Here is a 26828-nt window from a genome sequence, read left to right as displayed (position 1 = left end):
AAAGCATCAATTCTTTGGTGCTCAGTATTCTTTATAGTCCAACTCTCACATGCATACATGACTATTGGAAAAACCATAGCTTTGATTAGACAGACCTGTCTTGGCAAAGTAATATTAAAAGTAAAGCCTTTTAATATTCTGTCTAGGTTGGTCATAGCTTTTCTTCCAAGGAGCAAGCATCTTTTAATTTCATGGCTACAGTCACCATCTGCAGTGATTTGGGGGCCCCAAAAAATAGAGTCTCTCACTCTTTCCATTGTGTTCCCATCTATTTGCCATGAAGTGATGGCACCGGATGCCATGATCTTAGTTGTTTGAATGTTGTGTTTTAGGCCAGCTTTTTCACTCTCCTCTTTCACTTTCATCAAGAGGCTCTTCAGTTCCTCTTCACTTTCTGCCATAGGGTGGTGTCCTCTGCAAATCTGAGGTTATTGATATTTCTTCTCCCAAGAAACTTGATTCCAGCTTGTACTTCATCCAGTCCAGTGTTTCTCATGATGTACTCTGCATATAGGTTAAATAAGCAGGGTGACAATACAGAGCCTTGACACTCCTTTCTCGATTTGGAACCAGTCTGTTGTTCCATGTCCAGTTCTAACTGTTGCTTCTTGACCTGCATGCATACAGATTTCTCATAGAGATATCTAAAATATAATATGTTCAAATCAAAACTGTGTACTTCTACCTCAACTCCTCTAAAGTGTGCTTTTTTAACTATCTTCCTTATTGTAGCTACCAGCATTCATCTACTTGCTAAAGCTTCACCTGTGTACAGATGAAGGTTGTGCCCTGCACAAATATAGATGCCTCCATTATTTCAGATCTTTCTCTCACCTTAATTTCCCCATATCTAATCCATCATAAAGCTCTGTTGGGTTCATTCTCAAACTATATTAATATCTAAATCCATTACCTCTGTTCACTTCTCCAAACATTGCACTCTAAGATACCATCTTTTTCATGGATGGTAGAAACTGACTCACAACTGGTCTCCTTGTGTCTGCTCTTGCAACATTCCAGTCTCTTAAGGCAGTTATCAGAGAGCTCTTTAAACCACAGACCAGATTTTATCACTTCCCCTGCAGTACTCATCCCCTGCCTCATTGATTCTCTCATAGAAGAAAAGAAACTGACGGATTTAGTACTCTTAGAATAACAGCCTCACTCCTTCTTCAGGGCTCCCTTGGCCTATGTAACTTGATCTCTGCTCCACTCCAGCCTTCCCTCCCTTTATTCCTCCTCACACCCTCCACTTTAGTCACATTGGCCTCCTCAAGGTTTTTACAACACTCCAAGCTCATTTCTGCTTTGAGAACTTTACACCCAATATTCCTTTTCTATTGAACAGTTTCATCAGATCTTTACATAGTTTGTCCCCTACATAGCTTCAGATTTCTGCTCAAATATCACTTCCTCAGAAAAACTTACCCCGATACCCATTCTAAAATAGTCTTTATTTCCTAGGCTCCTTTTAAAGTCTTGGCAACACTTAGCACAGTCTGACAGTATATACATGTTTAACTATCGAGTTTCTATCTCTCCTACTGTAACTTAAGCACAGGGAATTTGTCTCATTTGTTACTGGATTTCCAGTGCTCAGAATAGAGCTAGGCATCCAGTAGATGCTCCATGCAGGGCTATTATATTCATTAATAAATTACTAAGTCACACACATCTGCAAGAGAAGGAAACCAAAAGTAAAATGTATCATCATGGGCAATAAATGTCCCAGTTATTGTCAAAGAAATTACTCAATATTAGCATTCCCTTATAGTCTAAAAATAATGCTTTGGTTTAATATTAGAGTTTTATAATTTTAAAAATTTCTTAGTATGTGTTCACACTGACATTTTAAGGCAGATTTTCTCAGACTAGTTTTTGAAGCACTAAAGAATTGATATGCTGAAAATTTACTGTTTTGTGTGTGTGTGTGTTTTTAATGCTTTGGGTCACACATTTATTTAGTTATTTTTATTAAATGCTTGCTTTTGTGGAGGTTCCCTGATGAGAAGTCTTGGTTCTTGCCCTCTGAGAACTTGATTGAAATTTGGGAAAAGAACATATGAATGCCAGTCACAGTTGGAGAAAAACTGAACAAACTTGACCCAGATCTTATGTTTGAATGCTCTGGAAAGAAACTTCCAGGCATACCCAAATGTTCTGGATAACAAAAAAACAGATAACAGACCCAGCGTCTTCTCAGATTGTTAATAGCATAAGTCCTGATAAGTTTTAAATTTTATACTTTTAGAGGGATCTTAATATTTCAAAGTTTATCTTATCTCATGGTAACCCAAATCTGTAAAATAATCAAGCTTGCTTTTAAACATCATTTGTCAGAAGTGGCAGCAAGAAGTTAAATGGCCTGTTTCAAGTCTTACAGTTTAGTAACAAGGCCCCTGTGCAATTTGTAATTATGCAAAATTATATGAACTAATTTGAGTAAACAAATGGCAAAGGATCATATAATGACCATTGCATCTGTGGACTGAAGGATGTGCATAGATGATAAGAACACACTCCATCCATTACACTATGTGCTATTATGGCCTATATTTTTTAGGACTAATACGTATCATTTTCTTCTGTGTAATTTTCCTCATGATGAGTGTCTTTGACCTCTTCAAGGCTTGATAGAAGTACATGAGGAAATGTAAAAGCTTCTGATTTCTGAAAGTGAAATGATGGTGAAATATTTTACTAAACATTTCCTATTTTGATCCAGCTACTCTTCCTCAGTCTTAGAAAGCTCCACAGATGGAGATGGTGGACCAGACTGTGCTCTGTCTCTATTCCCAGCAGCCCCAGCAACAAGATACACAGTGTTTGCATGTATTTGGTGTGTGGCATGCCTTCCACATGCCAACTACATGGAACAATGGGCTGGTTCAAAACTAGAGAAGGAGCACATCAAAGCTGTATATTGTCATCCTGCTTATTTAACTTATATGCAGAGTACATCATGGAAAATGTCAGGCTGGATGAAGCACAAGCTGGAATCAAGATTGCCGGGAGAAATATCAATAACCTCAGATAGGCAGATGACACTACTTTAATGGCAGAAAGTGAAGAGGAACTAAAGAGCCTCTTGATGAAGGTGAAAGAAGAGAGTGAAAAAGCTGGCTTAAAACTCAACAGTCAAAAAACTAAGGTCATGGCATCTGGTGTCATCATTTTATGGCAAATAGATGGAGAAACAATGGAAACAGTGAGCTATTTTATTTTCTTGGGCTCCAAAATCACTGCAGATGGTGACTGCAGCCACAAAATTAGACAATTGCCCCTTGGAAGAAAAGCTATGACAAACCTAGACAGTGTATTAAAAAGCAGATAAATCACTTTGCCGACAAACATCAGTGTAGTGAAAGCTGTGGTTTTTCCAGTAGTAATGTATGGATGTGAGAATTGGACCATAAAGAAGGCTGAGCACTAAAGAACTGATGTTTTTGAATTGTGATGTTGGAGAAGACTCTTGAGAGTCCCTTGGGCTGCAGGAGATCAAACCAGTCCATTCTAAAATAAATCAACTCTGAACATTCACTGGAAGGACTGATGCTGACTGAAATTCCAATACTTTGGCCACCTGATTGAAGACCTGATTCACTGGAAAAGACCTGATGTAGGGAAAGATTGAAGGCAAAAGAAGAAAGGGGCAGCAGAGGATGAGATGGTTAGATAGCATCACCAACTCAACAGACATGAATTTGAGCAATCTCCGGGAGATAGTGGGGAACAGAGGAGCCTGGCAAGCTGATGCCCATGGGGACACAAAGGTTAGGCCCCTACTTAGCAACTGAATAACAACAACAGTTTCCTCACTCTAAATTTAGTGGTTACATTTTTTGCTAAAATGAATGTACATTTTGTGAAGGAATATGAGGCATGCTGAAGGTCTTTAAAAATAATTGTCCCATTTAATTGCACCATTCTTTACAATAGTCATGACATGGAGGCATCCTAAGTGTTTATCAGTGGATGATGGGTAGAGAAAAAATATATACATGGATATTATTCCGCATCAAAAAAGGAAGGATATCTTGTTATTTGCGACCAATGGATGGACCTTAAGGGCATTATGGAAGTGAAATAAGTCAGATGAAGATAAAAAATACAGTATGATCTTACTTATATGCAGAATATAAATAAAAATAAAATGAACTTATAAACAGAAAACAGATTGGTGGCTTCCAGAAGCAGTGGATGGGCAAAGTGGGTGAAGGCTTCAAGGAGTTAAAACTCCCATCTATAAGTATTTATCTATAAATAAATAAACTCCCATCTATAAGTATTTATCTATAAAATAAATAAGATATGAGGATATAACGTACAGCATGATGACTATCGTTAATCTGTACAATTCCCTAGTGGCTCAGAAAGTAAAGACTCTGCCTGCAATGTGGGAGACTCAGGTTCGATCCCTACATTGGGAAGATTCCCTGGAGAAGGAATGACAACCCACTCCAGTATTCTTGCCTGGAGAATCCCCAAGGATAGAGGAGCCTGGCGGGCTGCAGCTCATCAGGTCGTCACAAATAGTCAGTCATGACCGAGCAAATAACATTTTCACTTTCATGTACTTAAAATTCTAAGAGAATAGATCTCTAAAGTGCTCATCCCAAGAAAAAATTGTAACTATGTCTGGTGATGGCTGTTTAACTATGCTTTTTCGTACAAGGTGACCATTTTGCAGTACATACAAATATCCAATCACTAATGCAGTGTTATATGTCAACTATAATCTCACTTAAAAGTTTTTTAAAAACCATTGTAGGGTGCAGAGAATCAGCAAAGAAGTCAAGAAACACATGCATCTTATCTTGGGCCTCCACTGGCCTAAAGACAGTATTCAGGTATACTAGAGACTTGGTAACTCTTAGCTTGAAGAAAAGAAGTCTGGAAGACCCAGCCTGGAAATGCAAAAGAGGGACAGGTTTCACACTGCACACCTTTAGAGTCAGAGCTAGAACTGATGAGTGGAAGGTATTGGGAGACAGGCTTAATACATGAAACAATTTTCTAAAAAATATTATAGTTTTCATGCCAATAGTTATTCTAGATGCATTTATATATTATTAACTCTCTGTCTTTAGATGCTTCAACAATTTTAATCTTTATAGGAATTTACTTTACACATTACCAAATTGAAATACCAGGGTGTGATGAAATGTAGCATCCTAGTCAGGAGCTAGCAGAAATAGAATTTGAAACCACAATCTAGCTCTATAGGCTACAGGCTTAACCATGAGGGTGTGATACTTCTCTGATGCTTTGAACTATAATGGGATTCTTTATTAACAATTAATATTTTATATTATTGAACTTATTTAAATGAAAAATGACTATCCTCTATCTGGTATATAGCAGAGGAGGATTTCTGCCTTAGTTAGAAGTTATATTAGATCATTGATGTCTCTTTTAAGTCTTAGATTCTAAAATCAAATAATTTGGATTTTATGGGTTTTCTTCATGCATTGAACTATTGATATTATTTATTGTACTGTTACTCACTTGAGTTTGCCTATAATATAAACTATGACATGGCAAATCAAGTTTAAACCTGCTACTGGGCTCCACATTTGTAAAGAATATAGACTGATTCCATAATATGGAACGTGCTACGGCAGCTCCAGTCTTTACAATGGCTAGAGCCTATCCAAGTTGTCATGCCTAATCAGAGAAACAGCATTAGGGAAACCTGAAGTTATATTTATAACTAAATTACTTTGTGTAACTGAGTCTGGTACTGTCAAACACAACTTGACCAACAATGGAGCAATTTAAAAAGTGTAAGTGAAATAGATTTGCCAATTAGATATAGCACTTTATAAATATGGATAACTGATTCTGAGGAACCAGTAAGTATCTGGAGAACTCAATAATCACTTTAAAAAGTAATCAAGCCATGTAATTCCATCTGAGTTTTCATATCATGAAGAAAATTATCTGAATCAAGAGAAAGAGCATAGAGATTTCAATTTGTCTTTAATATTAATTAAGTTGGTTACCATGTTGCTGTAAATATTGTACCATCTTCTATAGCCTGTTAATTACCATCATTTTGAAATGTAATCCAGAATTAGGTAAGAGATATATGAATACCTGATAGCTTTTTCTTTTAATATAATGCAATTTAAGAAAACAACTGCAAATAAGATGGGGAAGTTAAACTTATTTCATGTTCTAAATTAGGAGTAGGGCAGGAAATGATGTGAATTTGGAAGGTCTTTTATTAGTAAGCTTCATTATTACTCAAGAAACCAATCCATAACCCCAAACACAATGATGTTCATTCTGTAAGGAGAACTACACCAGTGCAAACTAATTAAAACTAAAGCTCTATGAGTAGGAATATATAGTGATGATTTAACCAAGTGTCAAGTAGTCCTAGTGATACATCTTGGGGCTAATTCTAGAGTGGGGCTACCCTTTCAATTCAAGAAATTCACAAAGTTTACTTAGAATTCAACTTATAAAAACTCATAATTTTTCTATTCCTCCGAATTTATCTTCTCTAAGCTCAGAATTACCTCATAATTCCACCTCCCAGAGCTAATATTTGTATGTTACCACCATCTTTGAGAGAAGTGAATATGAAAATAGGGGGGGGGGGGGGCCTGATAGAATCCACAGGGACTCATCAGAAAATCATTAAGAAATCCTGTGTGCCAATGTTTATATTGAAATCACATCTACTCACAATTCCTTAGGGTCCTTAAATATCAACTTGAAAACAGAAAAATCTGCTTGGAGCCATTATACTAGTTACTATCAGATTTTTGATCTTTTAACAAGGAGTATTTTGCAATTCATAAAAAGATACCAAATAATTTCATAAAAGCTGAAAATAGGCAAAGTTAGATGCATAATAATTAGGAAAAATAAATTATCATAAACATATGTGGACATATCTTCCCAAATTTGTAGCTATTCATTTTTAGGATTTTTCTCCAAAGTACATGCTGTAGAACACAATATAAAAGAAATTTTGTGTTAAAATAAGTTCAGAAAGCATAGCAACATATACAGCTCTCTTTTACATAAATATGCATACTAAAGTTCAGAGAAATCCTGCCCCCAAAGTGTTTATTACAGCCTTTGCAAAATTTATTTGACCACAAACCACTCTCTTTTTCCTTTACCAAACATCTATTGTCATTCTGTAGAACAAGATTAAGAGTTTTTTAGTTAAAATATTTAATTATTTTCATTAGTTGTTAATATTTTAATTATATTTTGATAAATAGGCAATTTTATTCCAAGGTTTTATGCTATATTAGAGAATTAAAAAAATTCATATTGAGCTTCTAGAAATGATGTTAAGCTAGACTATTTGAGTAATGCTTCCTTCAAAAACTAACTAAAAACCCTACATAAAATATTTTTATATGCATAGAAGAGATATAAAGGGACTTCAAAGCTGCTTTTGACCTATATTTACATTTCTCCTAAATGTAGTTTGGTTGCTTTGCAGGACAAGTGGAGAAAAATCAAAGTCCAGGTCTGGCAGTAGTTGGGGAATCTTAGAGGAAAAACACCTTCTTTAAGGAGTGGTGGGGGAGTCGTTCCTAAATTAAATCCTGTTGACTCCTGAACATTGCAAGGACTAGGGACTCAGATCCTCGATGCAGTCAGAATTCCACCTACAACTTGACAGTCAACCCATTGTATTCCTGATTCTGCATCCATGAATTCAACAATGGGTTATGTAGTACTGTGCAAGCAGGCATGCTTAGTCGCTCAGTCATGTCTGACTCTTTTGTGACCCCCCATGGACTGTATGTAGCCCACAAGGCTGGTCTGTCCATGGAATTTTTCAGGCAAGAATATTGGAGTGGATTACCATTTCCTACTCTAGGGGATCTTCCAACCCAGGGATCAAACCCACATCTCCTGCATTGGCAGGTAGATTCTTTACCACTGAGCTACTTGGGAAGCCACATGTAGTACTGTAGTATGTATTTATTTGAAAAAAAAAAAAATCCATGCATAAATGAATCCATGCATAAGTAACTTGTGGCAGTTCAAACTCATGTTGTTCAAGGGTCAACTGTACAAGAGAAGATGATCTGATGTGTCATTCCAGGACCTCAATATCCATCCCTGAAAACTTAAGAGGGTGAAGGAGACTGGTAACCAACTTAGGTCTCTGAAATCTGGTGGATGGAAGCTATCCTTGACAAACTGCTCTAAAGAGAGAGAACAGTTAGTACAGCATTTCGTGGAGGATCCCGGTTTATCAGGGTCTTGGCAGCTGCTTATTTACCAAGACCCAGACCTGAGATACCTATGAAAGAAAGAACATGGCTGCCTGGAATAATGTGGTGACCACCACAGAGATGATGGACCAGCTTCTTCTAGGAGCTGACAAAGAGATACTAATGTTAAATCAGAGAAAAGATACTTATCTACTTGTGTCAAGGGAAAACAGTGAGAGATCTCAGGATGGGGGTGGGATATGCCTGTGAAAAAACAGGTAAAAACATCCCTTTAGAGAAAGATGACCTTTAGATTTCTTGGAAGCCCAGAGAACACTAATACCAGTTCATGACAGCATCAGTGCCTTGCTTATTTTGGTATCAACCCTGGAAGAACTAGAGTCTGCCTAGTGTATGAGGGAAGAAAAACTGCGGTGCTAGACTAAGACCTGTGGGAGCAGACACTTCCCCTCCCACCAGTAACAAAGGCAGCCTGCTCAGAGCAGGCCCAAACTGACTGAAAGATGAAGGCTTAACCTTATATGGACCTGGACGTTTGGACTATTTGAAATCTTGGATTAAGACTGTATTGTGGCTTGAAATGACTTGAGAACTGTTCATTTTTTTAGGAGGATGCAGAAGAATCATGACTACTACTCTTATTTTCATCCAAGGGACTGGGGGAGAATTAGTGATAGTTCATTTTGTGTGTCAACTTGGCTAGATTATGGTGCCCAGTTGTTTGACCAAACACCAGTCTGGCTGTTGCTGTGAAGGTATTTTTTTGATGGAACAAACTAAATCAGGCTTCCCTGGTGGCTCAGAGGATAAAGAATCTGCCTGCAATGCAGGAGACCAGGGTTCAATCCCTGGATTGGGAAGATCCCCTGGAGATGGGAGTGGCTACCCACTCTAGTATTCTTGCCTGGAGAATCCCCATGGACAGTAGAGCCTGGCAGGCTACAGTCTATGGGGTTGCAAAGAGTCAGACACAACTGAGCAACTAACACTTTCATTTTCACATTTAAATCAGTGGACTTTGAGTAAAGCAAATTCTCCATCATCATTTGGATTGTACGCATACAATCAATTAAAAGTCTTAAGAGCAAAGACAGGCTTCCTGAAAAAGGAATTTGGCTTCAATGTTGCAATGTAGAACTCCTGCCTGTATTTTGAGCCTGTTTGATCTGTCTAAAGGATTTCAGACACAACAGTCTTACCTGAATTCCAGCCTGATGGCATGTTCTATGGCTTTGGGACTTGCCAGCTCATATGATCACGTGAGTCAGTGCCTTAAAAATAAATCTGCCTCCTCACCCTCCTCCTACTACTCTACCTTCTCTGTATATATATTATTTCCCCCTTTCCTTCATTTATAAACAGAAAGGGTTAAATGGACAGTGTGAAGAAAAATATTTAGGTTGCTTTATGATCATACTCTTCACCTTTTTAAATATTCATATTTTAACATCTTTTTACCCTTGTAAGTACTTTTGACTATGTGAATACACTTGAAATCTAGGGGCCATTTGTTTTTGTCTGCAATGGGATGTTTGTTACTCCCCCTGGCTCCCTCTTCTCTCTCTGCAAAGAATCCTGGTCACCATCTCTGCCTGTTTTCTAGCACTCACACAAACAGATACTTCAGAGGTCATCTGACAGCTGGTTCTTTAGAGCTGCCTGGCTCTGAGTCTGGTCTATTTTGGCTCAGTGAAAAATAATCTCACAGTTGCCTACTACTTAGTTCCTTGGTTTTAGTTCACTTGGGTATGTGTGTGTGTGTTACCCAAATAAAGTGTTTTGAACTGCCTCCCAAGGGAGATATGAAGCATAACTAACTTCGGTAAAATACACATTCCAATACAGATTATTATGTAGGCTTACACACTCAAACTTTTTTATAGCCTGGTTGCCAAAAGAATAGATAAGCATGCAAACCTCAGATACATTCAAAGGCAATTGCATATTAAACTAGGTTAAGTATTCCGTGATTTGAAGTTATTATATCCGAAGGTCTTTGCTTTCCATGATTTTAAGAAATAGAAGTGAGAGTGTGATTTTACAAACACTTGAGTTTTTACCACCTGTGTCACTGGAACTAGAAAATCATCTTCATCCTAGTTTCTGCCTCTGCCTCTTGGTCTCTGGGAGAAAACTGTCTAATGCTCTTCCCCCCACAATGCCTGCTGCTGCTGCTAAGTCACTGCAGTTGTGTCCGACTCTGTGCGACCCCACAGATGGCAGCCCACCAGGCTCCGCCGTCCCTGGCATTCTCCAGGCAAGAACACTGGAGTGGGTTTCCATTTCCTTCTCCAATGCATGAAAGTGAGAAATGAAAGTCAAGTCGCTCAGTTGTGTCGGACCCTCAGCGACCCCATGGACTGCAGCCTACCAGGCTCCTTCATCCATAGGATTTTCCAGGCAAGAGTACTGGAGTGGGGTGCCATCGCCTTCTCTGCCCACAATGCCTAGCACAGTGCCATGTTTGTATGTATATGATCAGTCATGTCCAACTCTTTGCAACCCCATGAACTGTAGCCTGCCAGACTTCTCTTGTCCATGGAATTTTCCAAGAAAGAATACTGGAATGGGTTGACATTTCTGACTCCAGAGGAACTTCCTGACCCAGGGATCAAACACGCATCTAAGGTAGCATAAAAAACAGCTTTCTGATTGTTCATTATGTTGTTGGCTACTCTCAGATGGGAAGAATTACACACTCCTAGAGCCAAGGACTACCCACTCCAGTATGCTTGGGCTTCCCTGGTGGCTCAGACAGTAAAGAATCTGCATGTGATGAGGGAAGCACGGGTTTCATCCCTGGGTTGGGAAGATCCCCTGAAGGAAGGCGTAGCAACCCACTCCAGCATTCTTGTCTGGAGAATCCCCATGGACAGAGGAGCCTAGTGGGCTACCATTCACAGGGTTGCAAAGAGTCAGACATGACTGAGTGACTAAGCACACAGAGCCAAAGTAAACCTTAAACAACCGTAGGGTTTAGTCTCTGACTTTAGAATTACGAGGTTCTCCAGATGGCCAAAAATATCTGCACCTCTGTTTCACTCCTGTTCCTTGGTGGCCAATTCCAGCTTGTCATCTTTTATTATTCAACAGACAGTGTAGTTACACCTGATGTTCTGGGCTCTGAGAAATAAAATGATGATGAAAACAGAATCCCTGATCTCATGAAGTTAAAGAGCAGGAAAATACTAAATAATCAAGCGAGAAGGAGTCATTGTGATCAGTCCACCTTCTCTAACTCATATCATTTCATAGGTCAGGAAAGTTGACTCAGAAAAGTTAAATATTTTCTCAAGATCTAAACACTGGAATTTCTATTTTCAATTGTTCTTTGTAGCATATGAAAAGGCATTTAATTTTTCTATATGGACATTGTTTCTGTGACCTTACATAATTCATTATTTCTAGTTGATTTGTGTTGATTCATCAGAATTTATATAACATCATATGCAAATAAATGCATTTACCTATTCCTTCCCAATATAAATACCTTTTATTTTTGCCCCCTTGCCATATTGCCCTGCTCAGAGCCTCCAGTACAATGTTGAATAGAAGTGGCGAGGATAGACATCTTCTCTTTCCCTTGCTCTTAAGGGCAAAGGCTTCAGTCTCTTACCCTAGTCGTCAGTGTTAGCTGCCAGCTTTGGGGTAGATATCTGTTATCAGGTTAAGGTAGTTCTCTTATATTCCTAGTTTTCTCAGAGTTTTTATAATGTTTGTGTTAGATTTTATCACATTCATTCCTGCATTTATAATTCTCCTTTTTCGCTGTTGCTGATGTGGCAAAATAACATGTATTTTTTGAATGTTTAACTTAGTGCTCCTGAGATAAACACACTTTATCCTGATGGGGGGTGATTTTTATACACTAGACTTATTTGAGGGCTTAATATCTAGCATCTCCTAGGGTCCAACAGATTGGCCCAGTTCTTTCTCAGAGTGTTCTGATGGCATTCTCTGCTGATGTCCTCAGTTATTCAGATGACTGAGCGCCCCTTGGCTCTTGCTGACTGCAGGCCCTTCTGAGTCTCTACAATGTTAATCATATTGCCTATGGTTCAGGAAGTCTGTTTATTGACTTCAACATGACTATCTGCCAGATTCTCAGCTCAGATTTCACACCAAAAGAAACCAATGATTAAGAGCCAGAAGATTCTCTTATTACTTATATATTAACAGTGCAAGTTCTCTCATTATATATCCCTTCATCAATTCTGTACAATCCCAGTAGACATCTCCTGATAAGAGTTTGATACTTTTATTTCCAGACTTTTGCCATTTTTTAAGCATGTCTATCCATCCATCTATCCACCCATCTATCTTTTGATTTATAGTTGTGTATATTTGCAGGTGTTCTTCAGAGTCAGAAATGAGATGAGATGGCAAATACATTGTTTGGTAAATTGCTTATTTGTATTATTGTTTTTAAGGTAAATATGTTTTGATTACCTTTCCAAGTGAACTCATAATTTGTTGTTAGTTTTTAGCCTCTCCAATTTATCTATTTCCTAGGAATAAATGTCCAGGAATCTAGAGAATTCCAGAAAAATATGTATTTCTGCTTCATTAATTAAATTAAAGCCTTTGACTGTGTAGATCACAACAAACTGTGGAAAATTCTTCAAGAGATGGGAATACCAGAACACCTGACCTGCCTCCTGTGAAACTTGTATGTAGGTCAAGAAGTAACACTTAGAATTGGACATGAATCAATGGACTGGTTCAAAATCAGGAAAGAAGTACGTCAAGGCTTTATATTGTCACCTTGCTTATTTAACTTATATGCAGAATACATTATAAGAAATGCCGGGTTGGATGAGGCACAATCAAGATTGCCAGGAGAAATATCAATAATCTTAGATTTGCAGATGATACCACCCTATGGCAGAAAGTGGACAGGAACTAAACAGCCTTTTGATGAAGGTGAAAGAGGAGTGAAAAAGCTAGCTTAAAACTCAACAGTCAAAAAACTAAGATCATGGCATCTGGTCCCATCACTCTGTGGCAAGTAGATGGGGAAACAACGGAAACAGTGCCAGACCTTTATTTTCTTGGGCTCCATATTCACTGCAGATGGTGACTACAGCCATGAAATTAAAAGATGCTTGCTCCCTGGAAGAAAAGCTATGACAAACCTAGAGAATGTCTAAAAAAGCAGACATTACTTTGCTGACAAAGGTTGGTCTAGTCAAAGCTGTAGTCATGTATGGATGTAAGAGCTGGACCATAAAGAAGGCTGAGCACTGAAGAATTGATACTTTTGAACTGTGGTGTTGGAGAAGACTCTTGAGAGTCCCTTGGACTGCAAGGAGATCCAACCAGTCCATTCTGAAGGAGATCAGCCCTGGGATTTCTTTGGAGGGAATGATGCTGAGGCTGAAGCTCCAATACTTTAGTCACCTGATGCAAAGAACTGACTCATTGGAAAAGACCCTAATGCTGGGAAAGACTGAAGGCAGGAGGAGAAGGGGACAACAGAGGACGGGATAGTTGGATAGCATCACCAACTCAATGGACATGAGTTTAAGCAAGCTCGGGGAGATAGTGAAGGACAGGGAAGCCTGGAGTGCTGCAGTCCATGGGGTCGCAAAGAGTCCAACACAAATGAGCCACTGAACAACGACAAATCTCAATATTTATCTAGCCCATGCTTTGGCTTATATTAGTAGTTTGTTCCTTTTTATTGTCAAACATTACTTCATTCCATGAATGTAAAACAACTTTTTATCAATTCAACAGCTGATATACATATGGGTTCTTTGCATAATTACTCACCTGTATAGGAAATATATTTAACTTTATAATAAATTGTTAGGCATTTCACCAAAGCAATTATACTAACTTATACAAACAATACATGTAAGTTCTGGTTACTCCACATTTTCCTCAGTACTTGGTATTGTCAGTCTCTATAATTTTAGTCATTTTAGTGGATGTAGAGTGTGTTATATTACTTTAATTTACATATCCCTGATGAATCACTTTTGTAGTCAGAACTTTGAGAGAAATATTGGATGCTTTTGGTTTCTTGTCTCTTTTTTTCAAAAAAGATTTTCATTTGCTTCTGCAAGTTAGCTTGGGGGCCTATTGACTTTACTAGCCTGTGAGATGAGTGCAATTGTACAGCAGATTGAGAATTCTTTGTCATTGCCTTTCTTTGGAATTGGAATGAAAACTGACCTGACCTTTTCCAATCCTGTGGCTACTGCAGAGTTTTCCACATTTGCTGGCATATTGAGTGTAGCACTTTCACATCTTCATCTTTTAGGATTTGAATAGCTCAGCTGGAATTCCATCACCTCCACTACCTTTGTTCCTAGTGATGCTTCCTAAGGCTCACTTGACTTTGCATTCCAGGATGTCTGGCTCTAGGTTGGTGATCACACCATCGTGATTATTTGGGTTGTGAAGATCTTTTATGTATAGTTCTGTGTATTCTTGCCACCTCTTAATATCTTTTGCTTCTGTTAGGTCCATACCATTTTTATCCTTTATTGAGCCCATCTTTGCATGAAGTATTCTCTTGGTATCTCTCATTTTATTGAAGATATCTCTAGTCTTTCCCATTCTATTATTTTCATCTATTTCTTTGCCATGATCACTGAGGAAGGCTTTCTTATCTCTCCTTGTTATTCTTTGGAACTCTGTATTCAAATGGGTATATCTTTCCTTTTCTCCTTTGCCTTTCACTTCTCTTCTTTTCACAGCTATTTGTAAGGCCTCCTCAGACAAACATTTTGTCTTTTTGCATTCCTTTTCTTGGGGATGGTCTTAATCCCTGCCTCCTGTACAATGTCACAAACCTTCATCCATAATTCTTCAGGCATTCTGTCCATCAGACCTAATCCCTTGAAACTATTTCTCACTTCCACTGTGTAATCATAAGGGGTTTGATTTAGGTCATACCTGAATCCTAAATTTGATTTAGGTCATACCTAATTTTGATTTAGGTCATATCTAGTAAAGTAATGCTCAAAATTCTCCTAGCCAGACTTCACCAGTATATGAACCGTGAACTTACAAATATCCAAGCCAGATTTAGAAAAGGCAGAGGAACCAGAGATAAAATTGCCAACATCTGTTGGATCATCAAAAAAGCAAGACAGTTCCAGAAAAATATCTACACCTGCTTTATTAACTATGGCAAAGCCCTTGACAGTGTGGATCACAACAAACTGTGGAAAATTTTGAAAGAGATGGGAATACCAGACCACCTGACCTGCTTCTTGAGAAATCTATATGCAGGTCATGAAGCAACAGTTGGAACTGGACATGGAACAACAGACTGGTTCCAAATAGGAAAAGGAGTACGTCAAGGCTGTATATTGTCACCCTGCTTATTTAACTTATATGCAGAGTACATCATGAGAAAAGCTGGGCTGGATGAAGCACAAGCTAGAATCAAGATTGCCGGGAGAAATATCAATAACCTCAGATTTATGGCAGAAAGTGAAGAGGAACTCAAAAGCCTCTTGATGAAAGTGAAAGTGGAGAGTGAAAAAGTTGGCTTAAAGCTCAACATTCAGAAAATGAAGATCATGGCATCTGGTCCCATCACTTCATGGCAAATAGATGGGGAAACAGTGGAAACAGTGACAGACTTATTTTTTTAGGCTCCAAAATCACTGCAGATGGTGATTGCAGCCATGAAATTAAAAGACGCTTGCTCCTTGGAAGAAAAGTTATGACAAACCTAGACAGCATATTCAAAAGCAGAGACATTACTTTGCCAACAAAGGTCTGTCTAGTCAAGGCTATGGTTTTTCCAGTAGTCATGTATGTATATGAGAGTTGGCCTATAAAGAAAGCTGAGTGTGGAAGTATTGATGCTTTTGAACTGTGGTGTTGAACAAGACTCTTGAAAGTCTCCTGGACTGCAAGGAGATCCAACCAGTCCATCCTAAAGGAAACCAGTCCTGAATATTCATTGGAAGGACTGATGCTGAAGCAGAAACTCCAGTACTTTGGCCACATGATGCAAAGAACTGGATCATTTGAAAAGACCCTGATGCTGAGAAAGATTTAAGTTGGGTGGAGAAGGGGATGACAGAGGACGAGATGGTTGGATGGTATCACCAACTCAATGGATAGGAGTTTTAAACTCCGCCAGTTGGTGATGGACAGGGAGGCCTGGCGTGCTACAGTCCTTGGGGTCCCAAAGATTCGGACATGACTGAGTGAACTGAGTGAACTGACTATTGACTTTAACCATTCTTAATTTTCCACTTGATGCTTCTCAGATGAAATAGGTTGTATGAATTAAACTCAGAAAATTATGTGAGCAAATAAAACATCTCAGGGAAGATGTTTTTCCTTTTCCACTAGTACCAATGTTATGTCAGCCAAGTTTTCTTGCCATCTCTTTCTGTGAGGTAAGTTGATTTCTTGTTCCTAAGAGATCCATTATATTTCCAGCTTCATACAGATACCTATTACATCCCTACCTGTCATAAGTCTTAGGTATCAAGTGCCTTCTTCAGTATCTTATTTGACCATCAGAACAGAAGCTCTGGGTACCTAGTATTTAGCAGTTTCCCTTGGAGCAAAAGCTATGTCCAATATTCCAAAATTCTATTTTCAGTCTTTTTCAAACTCCAGATCATTTTTTAAAAACAAAGTCATTCATTTAAAAGCAAATTTTCAGGAAAACATGTTTTAAACAAGATAATAAATCTGATTCACCATCCATATTGCCATAAATGGAAATCTTTTCCATTTTATTAAAGCATATATTGATATCCTTCACTATAGTTTGAAGTATTTATTTAATATATTAATATAATCTCTGTACACTAAATGCTAATTTTATATCAATGCATTTCAATTCCTTTTTTGCTTTTAATAATGAACACTTTTATTATATATATTTTATATGTAGGAAAACTATTAGCATTTTTGTAAATTGGTGATTATAGTGGAATGAACTCTATAATCTTAAAGTATTTTTTCACTCATCCTTTCAAGTATTTATACTTCTCATTTCTTTGTATTATCTAATCATAGATAGAATTTCTATAATAATATGATGGCTTCAGTGGGAAGAACCCCACTATCATATCATAAGACATGGTGCTACTATTACCATTTATTTCTACTTTGAAAGTTTAAAATTATGGTAGGATGTTAACATTGATAAACACAGTTTTGGCTTCAACTGAGGCACTCACTATTTTATTTTATCCTTTGAACTAGTAATGGTGCTTTCCTGTATTTGTTTGTATTGAAACATTCTACTATTAAAACAATCAGGGCAAGGACTCTTGTATTCATGCCCTACTTTTAAAGTCTCTAACATTTTCGTCACCATTTATAAAAGTATATATTAGTATGTCATGTCCTTTCTATTACTATTTTAATCTACAACTATTTTATTATAATAATTAAAAATATTTCTTCTATTGCTACCAAATTTTACTACCACATAATTCATTTGTGAAATTTGTATCCCTTGAAGGTCTAAGAATTTTAAATGCAAACTTTTCTAACCCAACATTATAGCAAGAGGTACAGGGATTGGGCATGTTTCCTCTCATGGTTGATGCTTTGCTAATGTTTTTAAATTTATTTCACTTGTCAAAAATACAAGCTTTGCATTTGTGTGTAAAATGAATTTACTTCCTTAAAAAACTGGAAATAGAACTGCCACACGACCCAGCAATCCTACTGCTGGTCATACACACCGAGGAAACCAGAATTGAAAGAGACATGTGTACCCCAATGTTCACCGCAGCACTGTTTATAATAGCCAAGACATGGAAACAACCTATGGATAAGAAAGCTGTGGTACATATACACAATGGAGTATTACTCAGCCATTAAAAAGAATACATTTGAATGAGTTCTAATGAGGTGGATGAAACTGGAGCCGATTATACAGAGTGAAGTAAGCCCGAAAGAAAAACACCAATATAGTATACTAATGCATATATATGGAATTTAGAAAGATGGTAACAATAACCCTGTATGTGAGACAGCAAAAGAGACACAGAACAGTCTTTTGGACTCTGTGGCGGGGGGGTGGGGAGGATGATTTGGGAGAATGGCATTGAAATATGTATAATATCATATAAGAAACGAATCGCCAGTCCAGGTTCGATGCAGGATACAGGAAGCTTGGGGCTGGTGCACTGGGATGACCCAGAGGGATGGTATGGGGAGGGAGGTGGAGGGGGGTTCAGGATGGGGAACACGTGTACACCCGTGGCGGATTCATGTTGATGTATGGCAAAACCAATACAATATGGTAAAGTAATTAGCCTATAATTAAAATAAATAAATTTAATTAAAAAAATTAAATACCCTACAATCATAATTTTCAAACAAACAGAATTTATTCTAACAAGAAGGAAAAGGCTTATAGTAATTCAAACCCCTCCATTATGGATCACATATGAAAGTCATGGCAATAAATTCAAGACCTTGCTCATATAATAAACTAAACTAGACAGGTATTCAATCTTATATTGCCAAGATACAGAATATGGAGAAATATATCTTAAGTAAAATTAAGGTATATTAATTTTATATACCTTTTATTTTTCAAACACATATTTTTTGTTGTTAATTTTATGTGTTTATTATATTTATAATAAAAAATAAAGACTGTCCTAAACTTTATGAAGCAACTGAGTTGCCTATTCTTTCTTTCCGAAAGTTTTTATTGAATAAAATTGAGACTTCTGTCTTATTGTTTCAGTTTTAAGATTTTACATTTTGCATTTCCATGTAAAATCATTTTTGGTAACTTAAATTCCATTAGATAGCTCCTCTATTTTATCCACATATTCAAGCTTATTTGAAAAAAAAAAGAACAAGTAGTAATTTGTTATTCTTTTATTTTCCCCTGTATTTGTGGGTCTTTTCTCATTATCATTTCTATGGTGAGGTATTTGTATTGTTTTTCTCTTTTTTGCCTCTAATTGGTTAACCAATGATTTATCTAATTCATTATTTTCACAACCAATTTGCTAATTGACAATCTTATGATTGTCTTTTTTTCTTTATTACTTATTCCTGATTTTACTTTAATTAGTTTTATTCTCTGAGTTTATTTGGTTTTTAATTCTGATTAACCTAAATTTAAATAGCTCCATGTGGCTAGTGGCTACTACTGTTGAAAGTGCAGCTTAGATGGAAACAATATTGCTATACCATCAATGGGTTGAGTTTGGGGGCTTAAAGGAAGTAGTGAAAGTGAAAGTCGCTCAGTCATGTCCAACTCTTTGCAACCCCATGGACTACACAGTCCATGGAATTCTCCAGGCCAGAATACTGGAGTGGGTGGCCATTCCCTTCTCCAGGGTAGAGGAAGTAAGGGCATTAAAAAAAAAAATCCATCATATTGGAAGGAGTGATGATAGTTATTTTGTTGCAAATCAGTAGTGACTAGAAGGTGGCATGAAATTTTTGGAGTTTTGTAATATTTTCTTTCTTGATCTACTATTATATGAACATTTACTTTGTGGAAATTCCTTGAGCTATGCCTTATAAATTGTAAGTGATGAACCCTTTCTCAATATGTACCTCATTTTGAAAGTCAACTAATAGGGAAACAGTAAAGAATGAGTCAAGTTTACCCAACATCTGTACTACCAGGTAATAGTTCATTGAAGATACTAGCTAATGTAGACAAATGAAATATTCAAAAATTGAATTGTAATTAGAAAAGTAAAAAAATCTGTTATGATCAAATATCTAAAAAAATTCTGAGTCAAAGGAAAACCTTTGCAAATAATAAATGAATCTACTGAAATGACAATATATTAAACTCACATAAAATTGGAAATTCAAATATATAAATAAAAGAAGATATAAAGGAAGAGAAAAATTCCATTAAAATGGAAAAATATAAAAGAATAATTTAAGCATAAATATACAAAAGTAGACGAACAAATTTTCAGACTAAAATCCAAAAAGCCTTATCATATGTTGTATTGTGAGGATGGAAAAATAGGCACTCATACATTCCAATAGCTATTTGGCAATATTTAGCAAATTTTCACATGCAAAATTGACCCTTTGACCCAGCAATCACACTTCTCAAAAAACATCCCCAAAGAACTGGTAAATATACTAAACAATTTATGTGTATAGGTCACCATCTTTTTATAATCCCCCGAAGAGTCTTATTTTCTAGTTTACTTAAGTCACTCAGTCGTGTCCAACTCTTTGTGACCCCATGGACTGCAGCATGCTAGGCTTCCCTGTCCATCACCAACTCCCAGAACTTATTCAAACTCATGTCCATCGAGTCAGTGATGCCATCCAACCATCTCATCCTCTGTTGAGTTTGCTTGAAATATTAGTTATTACTGCTACTGTTCTTACTCTACAAATGGCTTTTGTTAATGTTCTGGCTCTGCAACTTTGTTCTTTCATCAGAGTGCTTACTGTTTTGCATCATGTGGTGCAAGGTTTCACTTGCACTTTCACAGGATTTCACTTGCTTCAAGATTATGGCAAAAACCAATACAATATTGTAAAGTAATTAAACTCCAATTAAACTAAATAAATTTATATTTTAAAAAAAGATGATGGACTGGGGAGAATCTATCCTACTCCCTTTTTGATGGGGAGGTTAGAAAACTTTCTGATTTGGGTTTGCGCCTAAAATTGTTCTCCTTTCTTCCCACTTACTTCTGACAAAGGTTTATTCCTTGATCAAACTCTAGTCAGGCTCCTCTGAGTCCTGCTTTCCACGGGGTCTCAAACTTGACCTTGAACAAACACAAACACAAACATTTGCGCTAACTTGAGCTAAACACTAACTTGGAATCCAGCAGCTCATGACTGCAGCCCTAGCGCCTTGAAATGCTTACCTAAGAAAACTCAAGGCTACTAAAATAATTTCCCTTGTTCCAGCCAACACCTTAAGATAGGGCTACTGTCTCCCAGGCTCTGTGGAGGGTGGGAGCCCACGTTTAAAAAGCACTAGTTAGCAAATCCAAATGGGTTTCTTATGGACCAGCCTCCTTCCAGCTTTTACTAATTTTTCACTTTCTGACTCCTGAGTACATGCCCACCCGCTCCTCACTCCCTCATCTTCCCTTTAAAATGCTCAGTGCCTTCTGCACAAATTCAAGCTGAATTCAGCTCCTGTTAGACCCTTTTTCCTATTGCAAAAGTATGTTACTGATTAAAATCTGTCCTTACCACCAGTGTCCAGCTTTGCTTATCTTTGACACTTCTCGACATCAACAAATATTTTTCTTATTTCCAGTAGAACAGAATAGAAAATTTTAGTTTGACACAGCTTGTTCCAAACATGTGTGATTGAAAAACTCTTCTGGAGAAATGTTACTAAATTTATAGAGAAAAAAAGTTCCCTTGTAAAAATGTTTAACTATTAAGTAACATCTGAACATTGTTTTTAAACTGGGAAATGTCTCCGGGGATTTTAATGTTTTAATGCACTATGTGAATCAAATTTCCAAAAGGAAGATTTAAACTGCAGCCTTTTCCTAACGTATTTGGCCACAGTAACCCTTTTTTTTTTTTTTTTTGAGCACCAGTCCCAGGACATTCCAGAACTAATGTTCCAAGAAAAACACTTTTTTGAAAACCCTGGCTTAAGGATTTTGAATCCAACATGTACATTTTACACTTACACATTATTTCTGTGATTTACAGAAACATCAGATCATGGCAAGATTTTCTTCAAGTGTAGACTTTTTAACCTTCTTATCAGAACCATCTCAGTATGTGTGTTAAAAAATGCAAATTTCTGGGCCATGCCCCAAACCTGCTGAATTGGTATCCCTCAGAATTCTAATGGGAATGTACTCTGTGACAACCTAGAGGGGTGGGATGGGGTGGGGGTGGGAGGGAAGTTCAAGAGGGAGGGGACATACGTACACCTATGGCTAATTTACCTTGTTGTATGACAGAAACCCGGAGAAGGCAATGGCACCCCACTCCAGTACTCTTGACTGGAAAATCCCATGGACGGGGAAGCCTGATTGGCTGCCGTCTGTGGGGTCACACAGAGTCAGACACAACTGAAGTGACTTAGCAGCAGCATGACAGAAACCAATACAACACTGTAAAGCAATCATCCTCCTGCTGCTGCTGCTAAGTCGCTTCAGTCGTGTCCGACTCTGTGCGACCCCACAGATGGCAGCCCACTAGGCTCCCCCATCCCTGGGATTCTCCAGGCAAGAACACTGGAGTAGGTTGCCATTTCCTTCTCCAATGCATGAAAGTGAGAAGTGAAAGTGAAGTCCCTCAGTCGTGTCCCACTCTGAGTGACCCCATGGACTGCAGCCTACCAGGCTCCTCCATCCATGGGATTTTCCAGGCAACAGTACTGGAGTGGGGTGCCATTGCATTCTTCGAATCATCCTCCAATTAAAAATAAAAAAAAAATTTTTTTAAAGAATTCCAATGGGAGGTGGGACCTGGACTCAGAATTCTAAGTGTCCAAAGCTGGATAGTTGGATTCTTACCTACATTAAAGTCCAAGAACTCAGGTGAGGAATCTTACCTCTGGCTGCCCATTCAGGACCCACTGCTGACATCATTCCCCCAAAGTTGCAGGTTTTTTCCTTTCAAAGCCATAAGCTGAAGGAAGAAGTAGCATAAAGCTCCTTAGACTGTATCTGCGTAGAAAGAAAAAAACAGACAAGAGAAAAAGTTCACTGATTAACTTTTCCCACTCAGCAGGTGCTAACCTTCCACTGTGCTCTCAAAGAGTCAGCACTCCTTCTTCCCAACTGATACTTCCAAGGGTGTTGGCTGGCTGTGTGTTTCCTGATAATTAAATATAGTGATTCCCTCCAGCCTTACAAATGTGTAACAATTACAAACTGACTCTATAAGCCATCAAACTAACTCCATAAAAACTTATTTCTAAAAGAATATTTATTTAAAAAAAACTCATTTGACTATACTTTTAAAATCTATTATTTAAATTGATTTTATCCAATTTTTCCAGATTTAGAGAAAGAGGAAGTGAACCATTTTAATTTTTTAAATCCAGAGTAAATATTCTGATTTCTCATTTCCAAGTAAGATGGACGTGCTTCTCTTTTGGTATTAATACTTCTTCCTCTTTGTCCTCTCCTCCTCTTCCTCCACCTCCTCTTTATGTTTTCCCTTCCTCTTTCACTTCTTCTCCTCTTCCTTTTTTGAAGCCTCTCAAGTTTAATTTTCTGTTCAATACAGAAAATGAGACATGTATTGTTAACTATGCATATTGTAATTAAGTCTGCTTAAATGCCTTTTGAAATCTTTTACTTCTAGACTTTGCAAAATGTTCTCCCCTTTAGAGATATAGGCTATTCAAGAAAATGACTCTTGAGGGTTCTAAAACAAGGGGTAAGGCTGGATGAACAGTCAGTTTAAGGAGAACTGCTTTATGTGTACCTCTGGGACTTTTTATCATTGTTAGAAAGAAGAAGGAAAAAAAACTGAAGCTGAGTTAGAGAAGTGCCATGTTCTTTAAGAATTAAGCATGGAATATAATTCAGTGGTTCTCAAACTTCAGTGTGCATCAAAATCACCTGAACAGCTTGTTAACCCAGATTGCTAGGGCTACCCCCAAGGTTTCAGCAGGTCTAGGGTAGGGCCTGAGGACTGACATTTCTAATACATTTCCAGGTGATGCTTGGTCCAGGGACCACGTACTCTACTTCCAGATACTCTACTCTACAGGCTTTCTCTCTCTCTTATTTCCCTGGAAGGAAAAAACATCTGTAAGTGAAAGAAGATAAAACCTAAAAGGCAACATGCAGTCAGCATCTTGGAAAAGCTGGCAATCCCAAAAATAATTTTTAACAGGTATTATCTATGATGGTTCACTAAGAGCCAAGCAGCTGGTTCCAACATATGACAGAACCTAGCAGGATGCATTTTTAAAGTTAAACAGGATGTGTAACAAAGAAACAGTTAAAGACTGGTGAGGAATGTATTGTGTTGGCCAAAAAGTTCCTTCAGGTTTTTCCATAACATCTTATGGAAAAGCCCTCACGGAACTTTTTGCCTAATCCAATAACAGAGGTTATTTAAATGTTGCTCTAAAATATATTTTTTAATGAATTGGTAGTATATTCTTTAATCTTAAATAATTGCTTATATTAATAAGGAATGGGAAATACATGTTAAGAGATCTATGGAGTGTTGAATAAAAATACTCACCTGAATTCTATTTCATATTTTGCAGGAGAGCCTCATGATTCATTTTGTGGAGGCTATATCCTATAAATTTTATGAGTTACAACTCTAAGCCCCAAATTACTAAGTAACAATAAAACACAAACTATTAAAAATGTTTTATCAAAAGATAATCCATATTTTCTTCTAAGCTTTTTCCAAAAATCCAATGTAAAATAATAAAGCCCTTTTTAATCCTCTCAACCCAAATGCTATGCTCATTCCCAAAGATGACTACTGTAGCAGTATTCTATATAAAAGGGCTTATCTTATTCACTTCCTCAGTGTGTAGCCAATATACCACCCTTTTCTTTTTATCTTGTATATAGGTCTAAGGAGTATTTTCCCTCCTACATTTGAGTTATTCATGTCGGGATTTTAAAAATTTATCTAGGACTTTCAAACTAAAAGAGATAATTCTGAACAGTAAGATATAATGAAAGAGCCTTCAGGATAATTTAAATACATCATTAACTGGCTAATATGACAAGAAATTCCAATCAACCTTTATCAGTTGCATCTCTCTTCAATGACCCTTCAACCTACTTTCCTTTAAACTACTTTGAGCTGTAGAACTACTTTGAAAATTCTCCTGAGGAATGTAAATGACTTGCATTTTCAGTCACCCCCTGACAATTTTCATTCACTATTTAACAGGCAATTATCTGACCATCCAGAGTTACAAATAACTCTCCAGGAGAATGGAGTGTCCTCTGAGTTCAGTGAAGAGGTGAGAGCCCATATGCCAATAATAGCCAGGATTTTAGTCCTGTAACTTCTCTTTTTTCCTTCAGCTTTCTTCACCCAACTTTTTCTCCTGATCTTCTCAGTGTGATAAATCTACTAATAACACACCATCTCCCAAGAATCAGTAAATTATAAACTGTTTAAGAAATGTATTAAATACTGTGTATCTCAATGTTTTACACAATAAAGTTATGTATGCAACACCTTACTGCAGTGGAATAAATTTCTTATGCTCTGAAGGATAGTATATTCAAGGCATAAATTACTTTTTTCAATTTAATTCAGTTAACCAAACATTTAATATCACTTTTACTTTTGTGGCTCTGCTTAAGAAGCAAGCACCATACACAGGTAAATAAGATGGAGATTTTTAAATATTTTCAATTCATAGGGAAAATGAGAAGAGTCACAGTGGAGATGAGATTGCAATTTTTATGATGAAAGTCTACTAGCAGACTGGACAACATACGTGGGAGAATAAAGGAGGGGGTTCCAGAAAGAAATAATTTCTGAATAGCTTCCTTGTGTTCAATTTAACTATGGCAGCCACCACTAAATACATAGATTTTGGTTTATTCTTTCAACTGAAAATTTTTCTGATATTGGAATAAGAAAGAAGAAGAACATGTCAAGTATTCAATAACTTAATTCATCTTCAGTTACATATAATTGTATATATATATAGATATACAATCTCTTGAATCCTCAAAAGAGATCTACAGAATATGCATCTTTTCTGTCTACTCCTGCATTTTCTCTATGCCCTCACTTGTCCCATTTCTACTTTTTTCTTCTCTGATTTAAGTGAAAAGGATTATAACCTTGCTCTCATATCCCTGTGATACCTACATAACTGTAAAACTATAATAGAAAAGAACCTGAGAATCGAGGAAGAGATTAGTGGATGACAGAGTAATAAGGATAGACAAGAATAGTTTTAAAATGTCCACATCAGAAATTATGTGGAAGGAAACCTGCTCATTTCTGTTCTTTGTGGTTGTACTTCCAGGAGTCATCCATCCATTTCTCCCTTCTTTCTTAGCCCTTGAATCAGTCAGTCAGTCAATGCCAATCTCTTTCTCTAGTGTGTATGCATACACAAACAAACACCATCACACCACATCACTACAACACACCACCTGGAGCCCCGCCCATAGGTTTGAATCAGTATACTTGTTTACAACTGTTAAGAAAAATTTTCCTCAAAATTTGAGTTCTAAAATTGGAATGCAATTACAAATCTTCCTCAACTTACAATGGGATCATATCCTGATAAAGCCACCATCAAGCTAAAAATATCATATGTCAAAAATGCATTTAATACATCTACCCTACCAAATATCACAGCCTATCTTAAACTTGCTTGGAACACTTACATTAACCTACAGTTGAGCAAAATTAGTTAACACAAGGTCTCTTTTATAACAAAGTGTTGAATAGCTCATGAAATGTATTGAGTACTGTACTGATAGTGAAAATAGATGGCTGTATGTGCATAGAATGGTCATAAGTGTATGGGTTGTTTACTCTTTTGATCTCAAGGTTGACTGGGAGCTGTGGCCTCATTGCGGCTGCTTGACATCACATGAGAGTATCATACCAAAAATTCAAATGTGAAGTACAATATCTACTGAATATGTATTGCTTTCACACAGTCATAAAGTAGAAAAACCGTAAGTCAAACCATCATAAGTTGGGGGTCATCTATCTGCAGTA

Source organism: Bos indicus x Bos taurus, chromosome 2 (assembly GCF_003369695.1).
Source record: "Bos indicus x Bos taurus breed Angus x Brahman F1 hybrid chromosome 2, Bos_hybrid_MaternalHap_v2.0, whole genome shotgun sequence".
NCBI lineage: Eukaryota > Metazoa > Chordata > Mammalia > Artiodactyla > Bovidae > Bos > Bos indicus x Bos taurus.
The sequence above is the reverse complement of the archived record's forward strand: the minus strand, read 5'-3'. Positions refer to the sequence as shown.